The sequence below is a fragment of the Rattus norvegicus genome, chromosome 8 (genome assembly GCF_036323735.1).
Source record: "Rattus norvegicus strain BN/NHsdMcwi chromosome 8, GRCr8, whole genome shotgun sequence".
Classification (NCBI taxonomy): domain Eukaryota; kingdom Metazoa; phylum Chordata; class Mammalia; order Rodentia; family Muridae; genus Rattus; species Rattus norvegicus.
The window spans coordinates 77,193,359-77,206,308 of record NC_086026.1 but is presented as its reverse complement, the minus strand read 5'-3'; positions in this window follow the sequence as shown (position 1 = coordinate 77,206,308).

The following is a 12,950-nucleotide window of genomic DNA, read 5'->3' as shown; positions in this document are numbered from 1 at the left end:
GTTTTCTATCTCCAGGGTTGTCTCCCTTTGTACTTTCTTTATTGTTTCTAGTTCCACTTTTAAATCCTGAATGGGTTTGTTCAATTCCTTCACCTGTTTTGTTGTGTTTTCCTGGAATTCTTTAAGGGATTTTTCCTCTTTAAGGGCTTCTACTTGTTTACTTGTGTTGTCCTGTATTTTTTTTAAAGATTTATTTATTATATGTAAGTACACTGTAGCTGTCTTCAGACACACCAGAAGAGGGCATCGGATCCCATTACAGATGGTTGTGAGCCACCATGTGGTTGCTGGGATTTGAACTCAGGACCTCTGAAAGGACAGTCTGTGCTTTTAACCACTGAGCCATCTCTCCAGCCCCTGTCCTGTATTTCTTTAAGGGAGTTATTTATGTCCTTCTTCAAGTCCTCCATCATCATCATAAAATGTGATTTTAAATCTAAATCTTGCTTTTCCAGTGTTTTAGGATATCCAGTATTTGCTTTGGTGGGAGAACTGGGCTCTGATGATGCCAAGTAGTCTTGATATCTGTTGCTTAGGTTTCTGTGTTTGCCGCTTGCCATCAAGTTGTCTCTGGCTTTAGCTTGTCTTGCTGTTTCTCAGTGGCTTGACCCTCCTGTAGGCCTGTGTCAGCACTCCTGTAGACCTGTTTTCCTATTTTCTTTCAGCCATTTCTGGGAACAGAGTGTTCTGCTCTCAGGTGTGTAGGTGCTCCTGGTGACTGTCTTTCAGCTCTTGGCACAGGCAGGGTCCTGCCCCTGACTGCTCTTAGGTCTGTGTGCCCAGGAGGCACATCTGGCCCTAGGTGATTCCCTCTTGGGTCAGGAATGTGGGCAGATGGTAGTCTCCCCTGATTTCTCAAGAGTGTCCGCACTTCTGAGGGTCCGGCTCTCTCCCCCACGGGATTTGGGTGCAGGTAGCTATTTGTTCAGATCAGTTCCAGGTGCAGACTAGAACTGCAGGTACCTGCTGCTGACTGTTCTCATGGTGCACACCTTTAATTCCAGCACTCAGAGGGCAGAAGCAGGTAAATCTCTGTGAGTTCCAGGCCAGCCTGATCTATACAGAGAGTTTCAGGTCAGACTATTCTATACAGCGAGTTTCAGGCCAGCCAGGCCTAAGAGTGGAAACCTAGCTGCAAAAAGAGAAAGAATTCCAGTGACTGGATCAGGGATGTTTGTAGCTCGGTGGGATAGCTACCTAGCATCCAGTAGTGTAGTTAACTAGCACTCATGAGGCCCTTGGGTCAGTCCTTAGCACTACAGAAAAATAAAAACAAACAAAAAACACAACAAACAGATGCAATGGAACATCAGGTGAATATTGGATTTTTGAAAGATTTGTTTAAATTGTGTGGACATGTACATGTAAGTTCAGATGTTCATGGAGCCTGGAGTCATCATATTCCCCTGAAGCTGGAGTGACAGGCAGGTTGTGAACGACCTGATGTGGGTGTTGAGAACAGAACTCAGGTTCTCTGCAAGAACAGTACACACTTAACAGCTGAGCCATCTCTCCAGTCCCAAATATTGGATTTTAGAAAAACCAATTACGAAGAGCAGTTTGAGATTTTATATCTGAAATTTGAATGTGAACTGTAACTTGATTCTATTGAATCAAAGTTATGTTCTCACAGGTCCTATGGCATTGTGGTTTTTTTCCCTCTTCCTAGACTCATGTTAAAGTTCAGAGAAATGGGCCAAGCTGTGATGGCACGTCTCCTTCATTCCAGAACTTGAGAGGCAGAGGAAGGTGAATCTTTGAGTTTAAGGCCAACCTAGTCTACAGAGGTCCAGGACAGCCAGGGCTACACAGAGAAATCCTGTCTTGAAAACAACAGCAACAGCAACAGCAACAACAACAACAATAACAACAACTTGACTCCTTTAATCTCAGCACTCAGAAGGCAGAGGCTTACATGTCTCTGTGAGTAAGAGTCCAGCTTGGTCTAAACAGTGAATTCCAGGACAGACAGGTCTGCTTTTTAGAGAAACCTTGTCTCAAACAGAGCAGATAAAAGAGGAGGAGGAGGAGGAACAGAAGGAGGAGGAACAGGAGGAAGAAGAGGAGGAAGGGGAAGAGGAAGGGGAGGAGGAAGGGGAGGAGGAAGGGGAGGAGAAAGAGGAGGAAGACTAGAAGGAAGAAGAGGAGAAGAGGAGGATTAGAAGGAAGAGGAGGAGGAGGAAGGGAGGGCCTGCTAAAGTTTACCCGTGTATTCTTTCTAAAGCCTCCAAACATCCCAGGAGACTAAGGTGCTGACTCCATCACATTCTTGCTCTTCACTTCCATTCTCTAGTCCTTGCTACCCTTGGCTGACTATAGAACAACATTTACACCAGAAAAGCCCTGGTGCCTCAGAGAAAGGGGCAAACTTGCTGCCCTAGTTTGGCTTCTGCTCCTGTGATAAAGCACTTGGCAAAATCAGCTGCGTGCGTGTGTGGCTCTCAGCTTTACAGCTTACAGAAATGCCCTCAGGAAGAGCTCCAAAATTATTCTGTGCTCCTGAGAAAGGGGTTCAGACAAAGCACATCAGCAGCCTGAGTGCATGTGGTCTCTCTACATCCTGTGAGTCAGTAAAAGTTGGCAGATTTCAAACACTATTGGAATTGCAGGTTCAGAGAATGTAGGAGAGTCAAGTGACTCCATGTTTTAAAAAGCCTTGTCTGCCTCAGTTTCCACATGTGCACTTTCAATCCTCTGCTGTTAAGGCAAAGAAAAAGAAGGAGGGGTCTGGGGAGGAGGAAGAGCCCAGGCTTTGGAGTAGGGTAGAGGGCTGGGTATGTAAACTGCTTACTGCATAAACATCAGGACTTGAGCTGGGATCTCTGGCACACACAGGCAAGCCAGGTGCAGCAATGCATGTCTGTAATCTCAGCATTGAAGGAAGTGTGGTGGAACTGGAGGGCAGAGACAGGAGGATTGTGGGAGCTCAACAGCCACCCAGCCTAGCTGAATCTGTGAGCTCCAGCTTCAGTGAGAGACCCTGTCTCAAAACTTAAGGTAGAGAGCAGTGGAGACAAAAACCGAAGCTGATTCTGCCTTCTACACATTCTTGCCCCCACACATACGTGTATACAAAAACATACAAATACACATACATAAACACATATATGTGCACCCATATATGTACACCTGTGCACACAATCATACAGACACATACATAATAAACAGATATCTGTGCACATATGCATATATACACATGTGCACACAAACATACAGACACATACATGTGTATGATATACATGTACACGTGCACACACACACACACACAAATTCCAGGCTGTTCCTCTTTCAACCTGATTATCTGTTAATATTCCCCCATCTCAACTTTTCAGGTTCCCCACTGTCTCTTTTTACTCAGTGACCAGCAGTTGAACTCTCACAGTTAACACATGTGGAGCCACCTGTTCTTGCCAGGCCTTTCGGCTCCACCTCCCAAGCGGCTGTTGGCCCCTTCAAACCAAAGGAAAGGAGCAAGGGATGAAGCAGGCTCAGCCAGGCTAGGCTTAAGTTCTGGCCAGCAACCAGCAGCCAGCAGCAGACCATACTAGAAAACAAGACTGATAATTCAGCCGAATCCAAGCCATGGATCCTGTAAAGAACCATCCAGATTCCAGTTCAAGTTGGTTTTATCTGGGGGAAGAATGGAGTATACAGAAGCTTGTCCATACATGAACAACTATTTTGGAAAACTCCTCCTCATAGACTAGGACTCAACTTTAAGATACAAAAGAAGAGGGTAAGAACCAAAAAAAAAAAAAAAGATACAAAAGAAGGCTGAGGAGAAAGTTAAGTGAGTAAAAGGCCCCTGTCCAAACATGAGGACTGACATGGGATTCTCAGGACCCATGTAAAATCCAGGTTTCCCAGCACACCCGTGGGGTACAGAGGCAGAAGGATCCTAGAGGCACACGAGCCAGCACCACAAAAACAGTGAGGTTCAGGTTGAGGGATACTCAGGGAGAAAAAAAAGATGAGTGACAGAAAAAGACAGTGTTGATGTGACAGTGTCAGTGCACAAGCATGAGTGAACATGTCTACACACATACTTACATACATGGCAACATTACACATGCATTCACATGCACTCACACCTGCACACATACTTACACACACAGGAGCATTACCCATGCCTGCACATGCACTCACACATGCACACATACTTACACACACAGGAGCATTACCCATGCCTGCACATGCACTCACACATGCACACATACTTACACACACAGGAGCATTACCCATGCCTGCAATGCACTCACACCTGCACACATACTTACACACACAGGAGCATTACACATGCGTGCACATGCACTCACACCTGCACACATACTTACACACACAGGAGCATTACACATGCGTGCACATGCACTCACACATGCACACATACTTACACACACAGGAGCATTACCCATGCCTGCACATGCACTCACACATGCACAGCTCAGCACAGTTCTTCTGTGACTGCAGCAGTGTCAGGCTCTCCATTGGCAATGTGAAGGGTCAAAGTTTACATGGGGGCTGACTCCATTTCCCAGCACACTCAGGAGGCTGCTTGGCACAAAGAAAGCTGGGTCAGTCACTAGCACTGCCATTCAGAATGCAGACCGTAGGCTATCCTTCCCTTATTTTTGCTGACTGGACTAAAATGAAGTAGTACACTGTAGAAAGTGCCAAAGGACCTTACTCCTACATCTTTCTATGATATGGTCCTAGCACATTTTGTGAAGGAGAACAGTTTCCGGGACAGTTGCCACAATCATATTGTATTACATGTTGCTTATGTGATTTTCATGGACCCAGGAAATGTTTAGCATTGAAGTGCCAAGAAATCAGGAGCTCGAGAGAATTCAGGAGTTAAGAAGACTTGTTGCTCCTGCAGAGGGTCAGGATTTGGTCCCCGGCACACATGCAGCAGCTCACAACTGCCTGTGACTCCAGTTCCATGAGATCTGATTACATCTTCTGCTATCTGTGAGTATTGCATACATATAGTGCACAAAAACTCATACAACAGCACACGTATATGTTAATAGGTAAAACTCAAATACCAAGAAATCAGGGACAGTGTCATATGAAATGTTTGATATAAGCATAACACATCATAAAATATTTATCTTTCATTTTGTTATTTAAGACAGGCATTGTGTAGCCGAGGCTGGCTTTCAACCTGATATATATCCAGAGCGACCCTTCATATTTCCAATCCACATGTCTCCATCTCTGAGTCCTGGGATTATAAGCATGTGCCACTGTGCATGGCTTCCATAGTCCTGGGTATCAGATCTAGGTTTTCATATGTGCCAGGCAATCTCTCTACCGAGGTAACTACATCCCTAGCCCTGCCTTTTCATTTTAAAATGGCATGTGATAGCTGTTTAGAGATAGAAATTCTAAGTATGCACTTGAGCCATGGATTACAAAAAAATACTTGAGGTCCACAATGAGCTGTAAAACATGGCAGTCACCACCTACAAGCAGAAAAAAAATCCCACAGTCACTTGGACAAAATTAAACAGATGACTTAGCTACAAGTATGCAGAACCATTTACAAACTGATGTACCTTGTAAAGTAGTGAAGCTATATAATATTTTTCAGAATTCCAGATTTACATGAATGTGGAGTCTCCTTTTAAGTTGATTCTAGAACACATTTTGGGAAACCCCTATTGAAACCATTCAGAGAGTACAACTGTGGATGGAAATATTAAGCTTTTTGTTTTTCTAATTCATAATCATTGTTATGACACAGGGGTTGATGGCCAATAATGACTGTCAAGTTGATAGGCCCTAGAATTGCCTAAGATGCAAGCTTTTGGGTTGCCCATGAATGGTTTTCCTGAGGCCATTGGGATGGGAAGGACCACATTGATTGTGGTTGGCACCATTCCATAGGCCAGGTCCTAGACTGAACACAAAGGGAGAAAGCAAGCTGAGCAGAGGCACTCATGATGTGTTCTTTCTTGACTGTGGATACAATGTGTACAGCAGCTTCAAGCACCTGCCATGGTTTCTCTGCCATGATGGACTGTAACCAAAGGAGAAAGCCAAAGGATCCCTTCCTTCCTGGAGTGGCTTTGGTCATATATTTCATCACAACCACAAGACAAGTAATTAATAAATAGGATCTTCCCATGTAACCAAGGCCATCCTAAACTCATTATGTAGCCCAGGCTGGTCTGGAACTCACAATCCTCCTGCCTCTGTCTCCTGTGTGCTGGGCTTACAGGTGTGTAGCACCATGGCCAGTGGATTCTAGGAAACACAAATTCTCATCTCCTACCTGCTACATTCCAGCTATTTTCACTTGTTTGTTTCATTACTTTATGGTAAATTAGTGCAAATTTTGGCACAGCAAGGTTTTTTAAGTGTACACAATAATATTTTCAAGGGCAGTCCTTTTAGAATATTAATTTTCTGTATGTACACAGACATACAGTCATATGCTAAATACTGATGTTTTAGTTAACAGTGGGCTGCATAAAAGATGGTACCCTAATTACAACATCTTAATTTGCAAAAGTAGACTCTGTATTGGCATAATGACAAAAATAATTTAAGGACATGCAGTTCGTAGCATTTATTGCTACTGTTAAGTAACATAGATATGCATAGTAAGTGCATATTATGTATCCCATATAAAAAGAGTGCTTTAATGCAGGTTTTTCTTCAGTGTAGAGTTCATGGAGACAGGATTTCACCCAGTTCACTAATTATCGAAATGTTAAAAGGGCTAAAAGAGAAAAGAAGTTGAGTTATTGCAGACATAAATAGTCCATGATTTTGGATGGAATTATATCCTGATAACCTCATGGTAAGTTAAAAAGACTGACCTGAAAACTATCTTTTATGAACCTGGTCTCTGTAACATTGCTTAGTGACACAGTATAGCAACACAGAAATAATAGCTACACAGAAACCAAGGAGAAGTTTTCCCTCCCTGCCCAGCATCACTGGAGAATTGTCCTGGGGCATTTGCTAGCTCAAGGGGGAAAAAAATCAAGGTTTGAAACACACACTCCACTAAAAGTGGCTTTTACAGCACCATAAAATCAAGCGTTCCTAAGTCCAGCTATCATAAATCAACAGTAGCCTCTGTTAGTGATGATACAGTATCTCTCTTAGAGCTGGAGACTAAAATGGAGGAGCTTGTCCAGTTTGACCACTCTTCTATGCCAGTGGGGTCTCAGGACCACCAGGGATGGGCACTCAAGCCTCCACCACATCTGCCAAGTCAGTATCAGCAGGTGACAGTGGTGTTGACTAACTGCTAAGTGACTGCCATTCCCCATCAAGACCTTGCCCAGTTCCTGTATACAGCAACTTACCTAGATCGATATTTTTAGGACATGGAAGCACTTGTTTTTCTGGGCTTACCTCACTGATTGCCATGACGTGATAGTCCAATCACATTGTTAAAAGGGACAGAATTATGTTCCTTCTAAAAGATGTACAATATTTTCATGGTGTAAATATTTCTGGGTTCCCACCGCATGACCTTTACCCAGCCATCAGTGGGTGCACACTGAGATGTTTTGTTCCTAGCCATTATGACCAGTGGTATATTAACACCAGAGTGCAGGTGTCTCTTTCATAGATTCAGGAGTATTTCCCATAGTGGGATTGCGGGGCCATGTGGTCTTTCTGTCAGGGTTAGCACAGGCAAGCTTGGAACACTGGGAGATGAATAAGAGAGCCTGCTGCTGTGATGTAAAACAGATGGCCAGGTTCAAGGAAAGCAGTTCTCTGGGGGAAACAACCAAATCAGTATTGGGATAATCCAGTTTGCGCCCACAGGGGCCATCTCCAAGAAGCTCGTGAAAGACACACTTGTTCTTTCTGTCGTTGTCATGAAGAACACTAACAAGAGCAATGTAAAAGAGAAGAGGTTTATTCTGGCTCACAGTTTAAAGTTCCACCATGGCTGGGAAGTCAAGGCAGCATAGCTTGAAGCAGCTGCTTACATGGCATCCAGTCAGAAAGCAGGCAGTAGCTGGGTACATAATGTGCTTATCTCCCTATTTCCACTTACACAGTCTCAGATATAAACTAGGGAATGGTACCACCCACAGTGAGCAGGACTTCTCACCTCAATTAATACACTCAAGATACCCATCCAACAGAGAGAGAGAGAGAGAGAGAGAGAGAGAGAGAGAGAGAGAGAGAGAGAGAGAGAGAGAGGCATTCCCAGGGGACCATTTTCTATTGAGATGGTTGAGTTCCTTCTATATATTTTGTAAGCTTTGGCTGTCAGTCCTGACAGACACTTTCTTCCTACTCTGTCAGATGTCTCATTGCTCTATTGATTATTTTGATATAAAACCATTTGTTTTCCTCTTACGGTCAAGCCAGAAATTGGTTTCTTTTAACTTGGCATATTTGAATTAATGGAAATATTAAATTAGCACTGAATTGGAGTGCTGTGGAGAAAGAAAGGTGGTTTTCAAAAACAATCCTTTCGGCTTTGATTTGAATGGATGAGAGAAATGAAGCAGAATTCTTTATAACACACATTACATTCTTGAATTAAAAGAAAATATGAGTACTTGATTTGGCTAAGCATGAAATTTTAATTACCCCTAAGGATACTATCTCTTACCTATGCTTTTAAAAACTTTTTTCCCTTGGGGCCTGAATAGATGTCTCAGTGTGCTAAATACTCACCACACGAATATCAAGACTTGAGTTGGGGACCCAAGCAACAAACTAAAAGCTGGGGGCCTGTGGTCAACCATCCAGACAACACTTAGAGCAGGCTGGATAACTAGTCTAACCATATTAGTGAGGTCTAAGTCCAAGTGAGAGACTCTACTCCTAAATATAGGCTAGAGACAAGTTAGAGAAGATGGCTGATATCCACCTCTGGCCTTCTTATACACATGCATACACTTGCATCCATACCGCACAAACAAATGCAGAGAGAGAGAGAGAGAGAGAGAGAGAGAGAGAGAGAGAGAGAGAGAGAGTCTTATTCTCAGACCCAGTATCTTTGGGATCCTCAGTGCAATCAAGTTGCAGCTCTATATACAGAGAACCATGGGTGAGATAGGCAAATGCATCCGTGTTAGACTCTTCCCCAGAGAGGCTTTAGCCAGTAAGAGGTTCGTGTCAAGTTCACTGATTTGACACTTCAAAGTCACTGAAATTTAAAAGTCATTGAAGGCAGTAGCATACTGTTTTTGTTTTGTTTTGCTTTGTTTTGTTATTCTGTGCTTGCTTTTGCTAGGACGGTGAATTTTTGCTGGCTATGGGAGCAACACGCCTTTAATCCTGCATCTGGGAGAAAGAGGCAGGAAGATTCCCTGTGGGTTTGAGGGCCGTCCTGGTCCACATAGTAAGTTTTAGTGCAGCCAAATCTATAGAGTGAAACCCTGTCTCAAAGCAATAACAACAGAAGAATGCACAATTTCTAACCATGAAAGTTCAAGCCCAGAATCTCAGCGCTTAGAAAGTAATAACTTAATACTCATTTCCAGCTATACTGTACATGGAGAATTCCAGGCCAGCCTAGGCTATATGAGATGCTGTCACACACACACACACACACACACACACACACACACACACACACACAAATAACACACAACACACACAAATCACACACACACAAATCACACACACATACACACACACATACACACACACAAATAACACACAACACACACAAATCACACACACACAAATCACACACACACAAATCACACACACACAAATCACACACACAAATCACACACACACACACACACTCACACACACTTTTTCTTTTTCCCCCTTTTATTGGGGTAGGGTCCAGTTGGGTTTTTCTAGTCAAGGTTTCTGTGTGTGGCCTTGGCTGTCCTGGAACTCACTCTGTAGACCAGGCTGGCCTCAAAGGTCATAGTCTGTCTCTGCCTCCCAAATGCTGGGATTATAGGCATGCAACACCACCACCCAGCTGCACACACTTTTTAAAAACAGGTTTATTTATGTTATTTATATGAGCACAGTGTAGCTGTCTTCATTCACACCAGAAGAGGGTATCAGATCTCATTACAGATGGTTGTGAGCCACCATGTGGTTGCTGGGAATTGAACTCAGGACCTCTGGAAGAACAGTCAGTGCCCTTAACCACTGAGCCATCTCTCCAGCCGAATGCTTTTCTTCTTTTCTTTCTTTTTTTTTTTTCTTTTTTTCGGAGCTGGGGACCGAACCCAGGGCCTTGCGCTTCCTAGGCAAGCGCTCTACCACTGAGCTAAATCCCCAACCCCCCCTCCATACACTTTTAAAACTTGTTTTCTAGAAAGAATACAAATGTTAACATCAAAAGGGAGGATACTCTTGAAGGTGACCATTTTATATAAATAAACTGAAGTTTAAAATTGATTGCAGTCTGTCTCCTCTGCTCCACATGAACATGGAGAGATGAAAATCTCTTCGTAGGACTCTAGTATTTGATAACAACCCCCTTTTACATTTTATCACATTTTTATGTATATCGTGTGTATGCGTGTGTATGTATAGCAGTGAGTGAGTATCTGGGAGTGTGTGTGTGAGCATTTGTGTGCTTCTATGTATATGGGATTCTGTGTGTGCTTGTGTGTGCATACTATGACATACATGTGGAGGTAACAGTACAACTTGCAGAAGTTGGTTCAATCCTTCCAAGTCCCAGGAATTGAACTCAGGTCTTATGGGATGGCAGGAAGAGTCTTTTATCCATGGACCGATTTCATCAGCCTAACAACTATTTCTTTTTTTTTTTAAGATTTATTTATTTATTTCATGTATATGAGTACACTGTAGCTGTCTTCAGACACACCAAAAGAGGGCAATGAATCCCCATTGCAGATGGTTGTGAGCCACCATGTGGTTGCTGGGAATTGAACTCAGGACCTTTGGAAGAGCAGTCAGTGATCTTAACCACTGAGCCATCTCTCCAGCCCCACAACTATTTCTTAGAACTCTAGATGGTTACATTTCTGCCAAAATGCTGCTCAAACTTATAAGAAAACCCTCAGGGATGCAGATATGTCTGAAGCTCTCTTTTCCATGTTCCCAGCCAATCACAGAATGTTATCTGAGGAGCTTGTAACACCTTGTGATGATTGCAAGACTAGCCTGTCAGTCCCTAGCATTCCTGATCTCAATGTTGTTTTATTGCACAAAGCACAGCCTTCTTTAGGCCTGGGCAACCATTAGGCTTTGGGAAGAAGTGGCTGACAGATGGGAATTGAAATACAATTAGTTAATGCACTCATCTCATTCAATACACCCAGTGAAACAGTTAATCTTAATGGATTGCCTCAAAAATTAACTGAGAGACTCTGGGTGGGTTTTTAAGGCCATTTCTTAGAAGTAGTAATTGAAGGGGAAGTCCTTCACCCTGGGATTAGTGGCTCCTTCCAATGCTGGTCCAGATATAGAGAGGTCCCAGGTAAAAGTTGCTGCTTTTTTTGCCTGTTTAACTTTCCTCCTTATTGATGTGTACATCTACTCACTTGCTGCTGTGGTTGCTGCTGCTGCTGCTGCTGCTGCTGTTTTAGTTCTTCACTGACAACAGAACTCAGCGTGTTTAGTCTTTGACCACATACTTTTGGCCAGTGGCTTTCTAGGAACCCTCTGGGCCTTCAGAGCCAAGGCATCTAGCTTTGTGAACTAAGTGGCTACAGGTTCTCAACCTTTCCAATGTGTAAACTATCCAACAAATTGTGAAAATCCACCCAATAAATCCCCTTCGCAATATACATTTATTCTATCAGTTCTGTTCCTCTAGGAATTCCTGACTAATACTGAGTCACATGCATATTAGTATGTAATTATAATCTAAATACAATATATCTATATAAAATACATATTAAAGGACTAAAAGGAACCACATCCAAATGTAGGCAGATATCAGCATGATTTGAATAGGGATTACAAATTATTCATGCACATTGAGTGTTTCAGACCTTTGCATTACCCTCCCCACAACAGATAATTTATACAATAAGCAAAAACAGCTTAACTTGAATGATGGTTTGAATAAGAATGGTTCTTGGGCTGGAGAGATGGTTTAGCGGTTAAGAGCGCCTGCTGCTTTTCCAGAGGTTCTGAGTTCAATTCCCAGCAACCACTTGGTGGCTCACAACCATCTAGTGCCCTCTTGTAGTGTGCAGAAATACATATAGGCAAAACACTGTAACAACATAATAAATAAATATATCTTTTTTAAAAATGGAATGGCTCTCATAGGCTCATATATTTGAATCCTTGATCCCCAGTTGATGGAACTGATTTGGCAAGAATTAGGAGGTATGGCCTTGTTGGAAGAGGTGTGTTACCGGAGGTGAGCCTTGAGATTTCAAAAGCCCACACTAGGTCCAGTATCTCTTTGCCTCTGCCTCTGCCTCTGCCTCTGCCTCTGCCTCTGCCTCTGCCTCTGCCTCTGCCTCTGCCTCTGCCTCTGCCTCTGCCTCTGCCTCTGCCTCTGCCTCTGCCTCTGCCTCTGCCTCTGCCTCTCTCTTTGCTTTGTTGTTGTCCTGTCCTATGCCCTCTCAGCTCCTTCTTCAGCACCATGCCAATTTGCCTGAAGACACTCTCCCTGCCTTGATGGTTATGGACTCACCCTTTGAAAGTGTAAGCAAACCCCCAATTAAGTGTTTTCTTCTATAAGTTGCCATAGCCAGGGTACGCAGTGATAGGAAAATAACTAGGACAACTTGAAAGAGTCGATAATAAACATTTTATAAAATCTGTTGTGCTTTCTCTGGAGTTGCCCAGGATTCTGTGTGAACAGCTGGTTCATTGTGTGCATATGAAATGCCCACAGCACATCTCTGTGCCCTTGTATGCCTTTTGAATTTCGTGTGATGTGTGTGTATGATCAACTCATAGAGGACAGTTTTTAAGTGCTAAAAAATAGAAGAAAGTTCATATACAACACAGTTTGCCTCAATTTTGTCCCTCTGCCTGTGGAACCCCACCCCATCTAT